At 38.1% G+C, this 7,441-nt stretch overlaps 1 long non-coding RNA gene across 1 annotated transcript; it reads left to right on the plus strand.

Moving 5' to 3' along the window:
- The first annotated feature begins 3,284 nt into the window (after positions 1-3,284).
- On the plus strand, positions 3,285-5,908 carry LOC113055346 (uncharacterized). The gene is made up of 2 exons (XR_003277520.1): positions 3,285-3,366; positions 5,804-5,908. It is a non-coding gene; the product is annotated as an uncharacterized LOC113055346 (long non-coding RNA).
- Positions 5,909-7,441: the final 1,533 nt, after the last annotated feature.

A 7,441-nucleotide genomic window follows, 5' to 3' on the forward strand; every position in this document is an offset into this window, starting at 1 on the left:
CAATAGCCGCGTGTCGACAGCACTTGTATTGTCGAATACAACCTTTTTATTTGTTTCAAACAGTTCCTTGAACAATAATAAATGAAGTACCTGAAGCTGACAATGAAGTAAATGTATAATAATTAGCACAGATGATTAATTTAGTGCTGTAAACGCGCGTGTGAGGGGCGGAGACGCGCCGTGGAGCGTCAGACGCGCGTGAGGACCAAACACAGCAGAACGGTAGGAAACTTCACTCCTCTTATTATTTCTCTTTTACTATAGCGATTTTTTTTTAGATACGTGATCTGAGTCTTTCATAGAGTTGTTTTATAAACGCAGTAACTTTGAAATCAGCTCTGAAAGTTCCTGTCAAGTGTTTAAAAAAAAAAAATGATTTAATAACTTAATTGTTGAATGAATTTGGTATTCTACATTTTTTTTACATAGAGGTTATTAATATAGGCTGAAATATAGTGTTTTGTTTATAGTATAAAGGTGATCTTATGGTGCATTGCTCATTAAAAGTTATGTTCGCCACTCGGTTGATTCTGTTGATTCAGATCGGCACTTCGGAGCCTGTTCGCGACTCCGTTGATTCAGATCGGCACTTCGGAGCCTGATCGCGACTCGGTTGATTTAGATCGGCACTTCGGAGTCTATTCGTGACTCCGTTGATTCAGATCGGCACTTCGCAGTCTGTTCGCGACTCGGTTGATTCAGATCGGCACTTCGGAGTCTGTTCGTGACTCCGTTGATTCAGATCGGCACTTCGCAGTCTGTTCGCGACTCCGTTGATTCAGATCGGCACTTCGGAGCCTGTTCGCGACTCGGTTGATTCAGATCGGCACTTCGGAGCGTGTTCGCGACTCTGTTGATTCTGTTGATTCAGATCGGCACTTCGGAGCCTGTTCGCGACTCGGTTGATTCAGATCGGCACTGTTCGCGACTCGGTTGATTCTGTTGATTCAGATCGGCACTTCGGAGCATGTTCACGACTCTGTTGATTAAGATCGGCACTTTGGAGTCTGTTCGCGACTCAGTTGATTCAGATTTATCAACTGAGAAAGTTGAACAGAAATGATCATGAACTCTTAAAGATGATGATGAAAAGAAAAGGTAATATTGCATATAAAATTATATCCTCCTATATAAATTATATTCCTCCTCAGATGAGTATTTAACATGTTTATTATTGTGGGCCATTAGTGTGTAGGCAGTGGTGGACAGTAACGGAGTAGCTTTACTTCGTACTGTACTTAAGTAGCGACATTTTTTAAGTATCTTTACTTTACTTGAGTCATTTTATTTTGAGTAACTTTTAATTTAACTTCACTACATTCCAAAGCATAACATCGTTCTTTTAACTTCACTACATTTCATAAAACATATCTTTACTCCCTATAATATATCACGTGCTCCGACACGCAGGAGCGGTGTCTGATTCATCATGAACGAACTGAGTCTTTTCAAAATAAACCTTTAAATCGGATCGCAAATGGCACCAAACGATTCGTTTAGGAATTAGAATGATCCGATTGCAGCTGTTCTGGAGTCGACCACTCACTGATTCAAATGAACCGTTTATTGCGAGTCTCCAGAAGTAAGAACCGGGAGATCTTGTGTTATTAATGTCGCAATTTTGGATTAATTATTGTAACTGAAAATCATATTAAGGTCAAAATTGCCAGTTGTTTGGGAACTAAATCCGTTGTAAAGAGTGATCTATTTAAGCCCACTGAAATGCTCGAGTGCAGATGATGCAGAAACATCAATTGTAGGTAAAAACAAACAAAACCCAAACATTAAAATAACACAGATTAAATACAATAACTCATGCACGTTCAAATTCCCTTCTGCCCTAATGTTAACAGTTTTATTAAATTGCTACCATCCTTGTTGTTACTTGTTGTGCTTGTTGCTTGTTGTTTTGAACACATATCATGATACCCCCACATCACTTCTTTGTAAAGATTTGGAAACTGTAGAACACAGTAAAATAGTGTAGCAATAGGATGTGGCAACATGACCGGTGGTGAGGTTAACCAGTGGAAAGTGAAGTTCATATGCCTGGCCACAACTGAGAGATGACCATCACCTCTGTATCTGCAGATTCACCATTATGTTACAGTGTTGGGACCCCGACCCTGAGATGAGACCAACTTTCTCCACGCTAGTGTCCGCTGTGATGAGTATTCTGTCTAGCCTGGAAGGAGAGCATTACATCAGTCTGAAGGTCACATATGTCAATCTGGACCAGCCCCGCCCCTATCCTGCCCTAACAGACTCTGCAGACGAATACGATTCATCAGATGCCGATGATGCAGGCTCAGTCTCTAGCTGACTGGCCAACTGGTTTGAAGTAGCATAGGCTACTAGAATGCTATTTTAACAGTACTATTTTAAAGGAATCATTCACCCAAAGATGAAAATTTGCTGAAATCCATCCAAGATGTAGATGAGTTTATTTGATCAAATGTTTAAGATAAAACAGATGGTAAAACATCACAATAATCTGCACTTTAACACATTAATGGTGGATTTGTTTATTACAAACACTCAGCTTTTCACTTCACAAGACATTATTTGATGGACTGGAGTCATGTGGATTATTGTGATGGTTTTATCAGCTGTTTGGACTCTCATTCTGACGGCACCCACTGCAGAGGATCCACTGGTGAGCAAGTGAAGTAATGCTGAATTTCTCCAAATATTTTCTGATGGAGAAACAAACATCTTGGATGGCCTAAGGGTAAGTAAATTTTTTTAGCAAGTATTCCGTTCCAAAGTCCATGCCCATTATGTGCCAGAATGCCACATAAATATTGGAAATCTTTTGAATTATGTTCATGTGTAGTTTATATGACATGTCATATATTGCATATGACAGACACAACACTTGCCATTGAGTCAATACTGTCTAACACCTCATGGCTGTGCTTTTAGTTACTATACTTTTGTCCTTGTACTTTATGTGTATTTTCCAACACAAACCATTAAACTTCCAATAGATGTCTATTGTTCATGAAACATTCACTTTTGTGAAATACCTGTGCATAATTTAGAAATCAAGTCAACAGTGAGAGCACTAAAAGTGTTAGCACACATTTAAGTTTCACATTTCAAGCACTGCATTCATTACAATATCATATTTCAGATGTAGAGGATGTATATTTTATTCTTGAAACAATTACTTTTTTTTATGTTACTTATCTTCTGTATATTATTATTATAATCAAATACAGAAAATCCTGGTCTGCACCACTTTATTTTGAAGATATCTGTTATTAGTTAGCGTTTACTCCGTATTTGGTTTGTGATTATATCAAATGCTTGTACAGAAAATGGATTCAGTGCACAATGTTTGGGATGAGTCAGCGGTCAGAGGTGTTGAGCTGAATTATATCACTGTGCTGCAATTATGGAGCCTGTAGAAATGAGTGAGAATTTGATATCTTTGGTGCATATTCCTAAATAAAATATAATTTTGCCAAAGGTGCCAGTTTTAGTGTGCACTTGAATTATCATGGGTACTGCCACCAACCAGCAATATGCTAATGTAGCTTGTCATGTCATGACTACTGAATATTACTAAATGCATAACAGAACATTATCTGATTGCAAAATCAATCTCAATGAATATTTAGCTTCAAGAACTGAAATTATTATTGTCATGGGAATGTCATTTTCATTTACTATGTAAGGAATTTCTGTATTTCTTGGTATTTGGTGGACTTTGAAAATTAAAATTATATTAAAAGCAGTTTTTGTTCAAACGTAATGACAATGGGTCTGTATATTGAAATTGTATTGAAAAATTACAGTTGTACTCTACTTGTTTAGACAGGATTTTTGGAGTAAAATGTGACTTGACAAGGCTGATGTTATATTTGTCTTTGCCTTTTAAAACGTTACAAAAAATACAAGCTGTATCTTTGAGCTTTAGCTACAGATGAACACCCGGGGTCATTAAAAGCCATTTTATAATGGAGCAAACATAATGAGATGCGCTTTTCTAACTGTTTGAAAAAAAAGTCCTGGATTCACACACACACACACACACGCATGTCTGGTCAGCTATCCTTGTGGGGACTCTCCATAGGTGTAATGGTTTTTATACTGTACAGACCGTATTTTCTATCGCCCTACACCAACCCTAACCCTAACCCTAACCCTCACAGGAAACTTTCTGCATTTTTAGATTTTCAAGAAACTTCATTCTGTGTAATTTATTAGCTTGTTTACCCGTGGGGACCTCAATTTAGGTCCCCACCGTGACGAGTCCCCATGAGTCTGTGTGTATTCAGGTTTAAGTCCCCACCAGAATAGAAAAACAAGTACACACATCACACACACACACAAACCGGTCAGAGTTTGAGATCAGAATGATTTATTATGTGTTTTTTTTTATCACACAAATAAATGATATTTTAAAGGATATTAAAATAGAAACCATTATTTTATATATTTTATTTTGATAGGTTTGAATTATTACTGATTTTTGACTGTAGCATCACTACCAATAGCCGCGTGTCGACAGCAGGTGGCGCTGTTGATCTATAATCCCTTGCATCCCTTTTTTTTGTTTCAAACAGTTCATTGAACAATAATAAATGAAGTACCTGAAGCTGACAATGAAGTAAATGTATAATAATTAGCACAGATGATTAATTTACCGCTGTAGACGCGCGTGTGAGGAGCCGAGACGCGCCGCGGAGCGTCAAACGCGCGTGAGGACCAAACACAGCAGAACGGTAGGAAACTTCACTCCTCTTATTATTTCTCTTTTACTATAGCGATTTATTTTTAGATACGTGATCTGAGTCTTTCATAGAGTTGTTTTATAAACGCAGTAACTTTGAAATCAGCTCTGAAAGTTCCTGTCAAGTGTTTAAAAACGAATTATGATTTAATAACGTGTTGAATGAATTTGGTATTCTACATTTTTTTTACATAGAGGTTATTAATATAGGCTGAAATATAGTGTTTTGTTTATAGTATAAAGGTGATCTTATGGTGCATTGCTCGTTAAAAGTTATGTTCGCGACTCGGTTGATTCAGATCGGCACTTCGGAGCCTGTTTGCGACTCGGTTGACTCAGATCGGCACTTCGGAGCCTGTTCGCGACTCGGTTGATTTAGATCGGCAATTCTGAGTCTGTTCGCGACTGATTCAGATCGGTACTTCGGAGTCTATTCGTGACTCCGTTGATTCAGATCGGCACTTCGGAGCCTGTTCGCGACTCGGTTGATTCAGATCGGCACTTCGGAGCGTGTTCGCGACTCTGTTGATTCAGATCGGCACTTCGCAGTCTGTTCGCGACTACGTTGATTCAGATCGGCACTTCGGAGCCTGTTCGCGACTCGGTTGATTCAGATCGGCACTTCGGAGCGTGTTCGCGACTCTGTTGATTCTGTTGATTCAGATCGGCACTTCGGAGCCTGTTCGCGACTCGGTTGATTCAGATCGGCACTGTTCGCGACTCGGTTGATTCTGTTGATTCAGATCGGCACTTCGGAGCATTTTCGCGACTCAGTTGATTCAGATTTATCAACTGAGAAAGTTGAACAGAAATGATCATGAACTCTTAAAGATGATGATGAAAAGAAAAGGTAATATTGCATATAAAATTATATCCTCCTATATAAATTATATTCCTCCTCAGATGCGTATTTAACATGTTTATTATTGTGGGCCATTAGTGTGTAGGCAGTGGTGGACAGTAATGGAGTAGCTTTACTTCGTACTGTACTTAAGTAGCTACATTTTTCAAGTAGCCTATCTTTACTTTACTTGAGTCGTTTTATTTTGTCAGCGGTCAGAGGTGTTGAGCTGAATTATATCACTGTGCTGCAGTTATGGAGCCTGTAGAAATGAGTGAGAATTTGATATCTTTGGTGCATATTCCTAAATAAAATATAATTTTGCCAAAGGTGCCAGTTTTAGTGTGCACTTGAATTATCATGGGTAGTGCCACCAACCAGCAATATGCCAATGTAGCTTGTCATGTCATGACTACTGAATATTACATGAATGCATAACAGAACATTATCTGATTGCAAAATCAATCTCAATGAATATTTAGCTTCAAGAACTGAAATTATTTATTGTCATGGGAATGCCATTTTCATATACTATGTAAGGAATTTCTGTATTTCTTCGTATTTGGTGTACTTTGAAAATTAAAATTATATTAAAAGCAGTTTTTGTTCAAATATAATGACAATGGGTATGTATATTGAAATTGTATTGAAAAATTACAGTTGTACTCTACTTGTTTAGACAGGATTTTTGGAGTAAAATGTGACTTGACAAGGCTGATGTTATATTTGTCTTTGCCTTTTAAAACGTTACAAAAAATACAAGCTGTATCTTTGAGCTTTAGCTACAGATGAACACCCGGGGTCAGTAAAAGCCATTTTATAATGGAGCAAACATAATGAGATGCGCTTTTCTAACTGTTTGAAAAAAAAGTCCTGGATTCACACACACACACACACACACACACACACACACACACACAAACCGGTCAGAGTTTGAGATCAGAATGATTTATTATGTGTTTTTTTTATCACACAAATAAATGATATTTTAAAGGATATTAAAATAGAAACCATTATTTTATATATTTTATTTTGATAGGTTTGAATTATTACTGATTTTTGACTGTAGCATCACTACCAATAGCCGCGTGTCGACAGCAGGTGGCGCTGTTGATCTATAATCCCTTGCAGAGACACTGAAATACAACCTTTTTTTTGTTTCAAACAGTTCATTGAACAATAATAAATGAAGTACCTGAAGCTGACAATGAAGTAAATGCATAATAATTAGCACAGATGATTAATTTACCGCTGTAGACGCGCGTGTGAGGATCGGAGACGCGCCGCGGAGCGTCAAACGCGCGTGAGGACCAAACACAGCAGAACGGTAGGAAACGTCACTCCTCTTATTATTTCTCTTTTACTATAGCGATTTATTTTTAGATACGTGATCTGAGTCTTTCATAGAGTTGTTTTATAAACGCAGTAACTTTGAAATCAGCTCTGAAAGTTCCTGTCAAGTGTTTAAAAACGAATTATGATTTAATAACGTGTTGAATGAATTTGGTATTCTACATTTTTTTTACATAGAGGTTATTAATATAGGCTGAAATGTAGTGTTTTGTTTATAGTATAAAGGTGATCTTATGGTGCATTGCTCGTTAAAAGTTATTTTCGCGACTCGGTTGATTCAGATCGGCACTTCGGAGCCTCTTTGCGACTCGGTTGATTCAGATCGGCACTTCGGAGCCTGTTTGCGACTCGGTTGACTCAGATCGGCACTTCGGAGCCTGTTCGCGACTCGGTTGATTTAGATCGGCACTTCTGAGTCTGTTCGCGACTGATTCAGATCGGTACTTCGGAGTCTATTCGTGACTCCGTTGATTCAGATCGGCACTTCGCAGTCTGTTCGCGACTCG

The sequence above is a fragment of the Carassius auratus genome, chromosome 36, assembly GCF_003368295.1.
Source record: "Carassius auratus strain Wakin chromosome 36, ASM336829v1, whole genome shotgun sequence".
In the NCBI taxonomy this organism is placed as follows: Eukaryota; Metazoa; Chordata; class Actinopteri; order Cypriniformes; family Cyprinidae; genus Carassius; species Carassius auratus.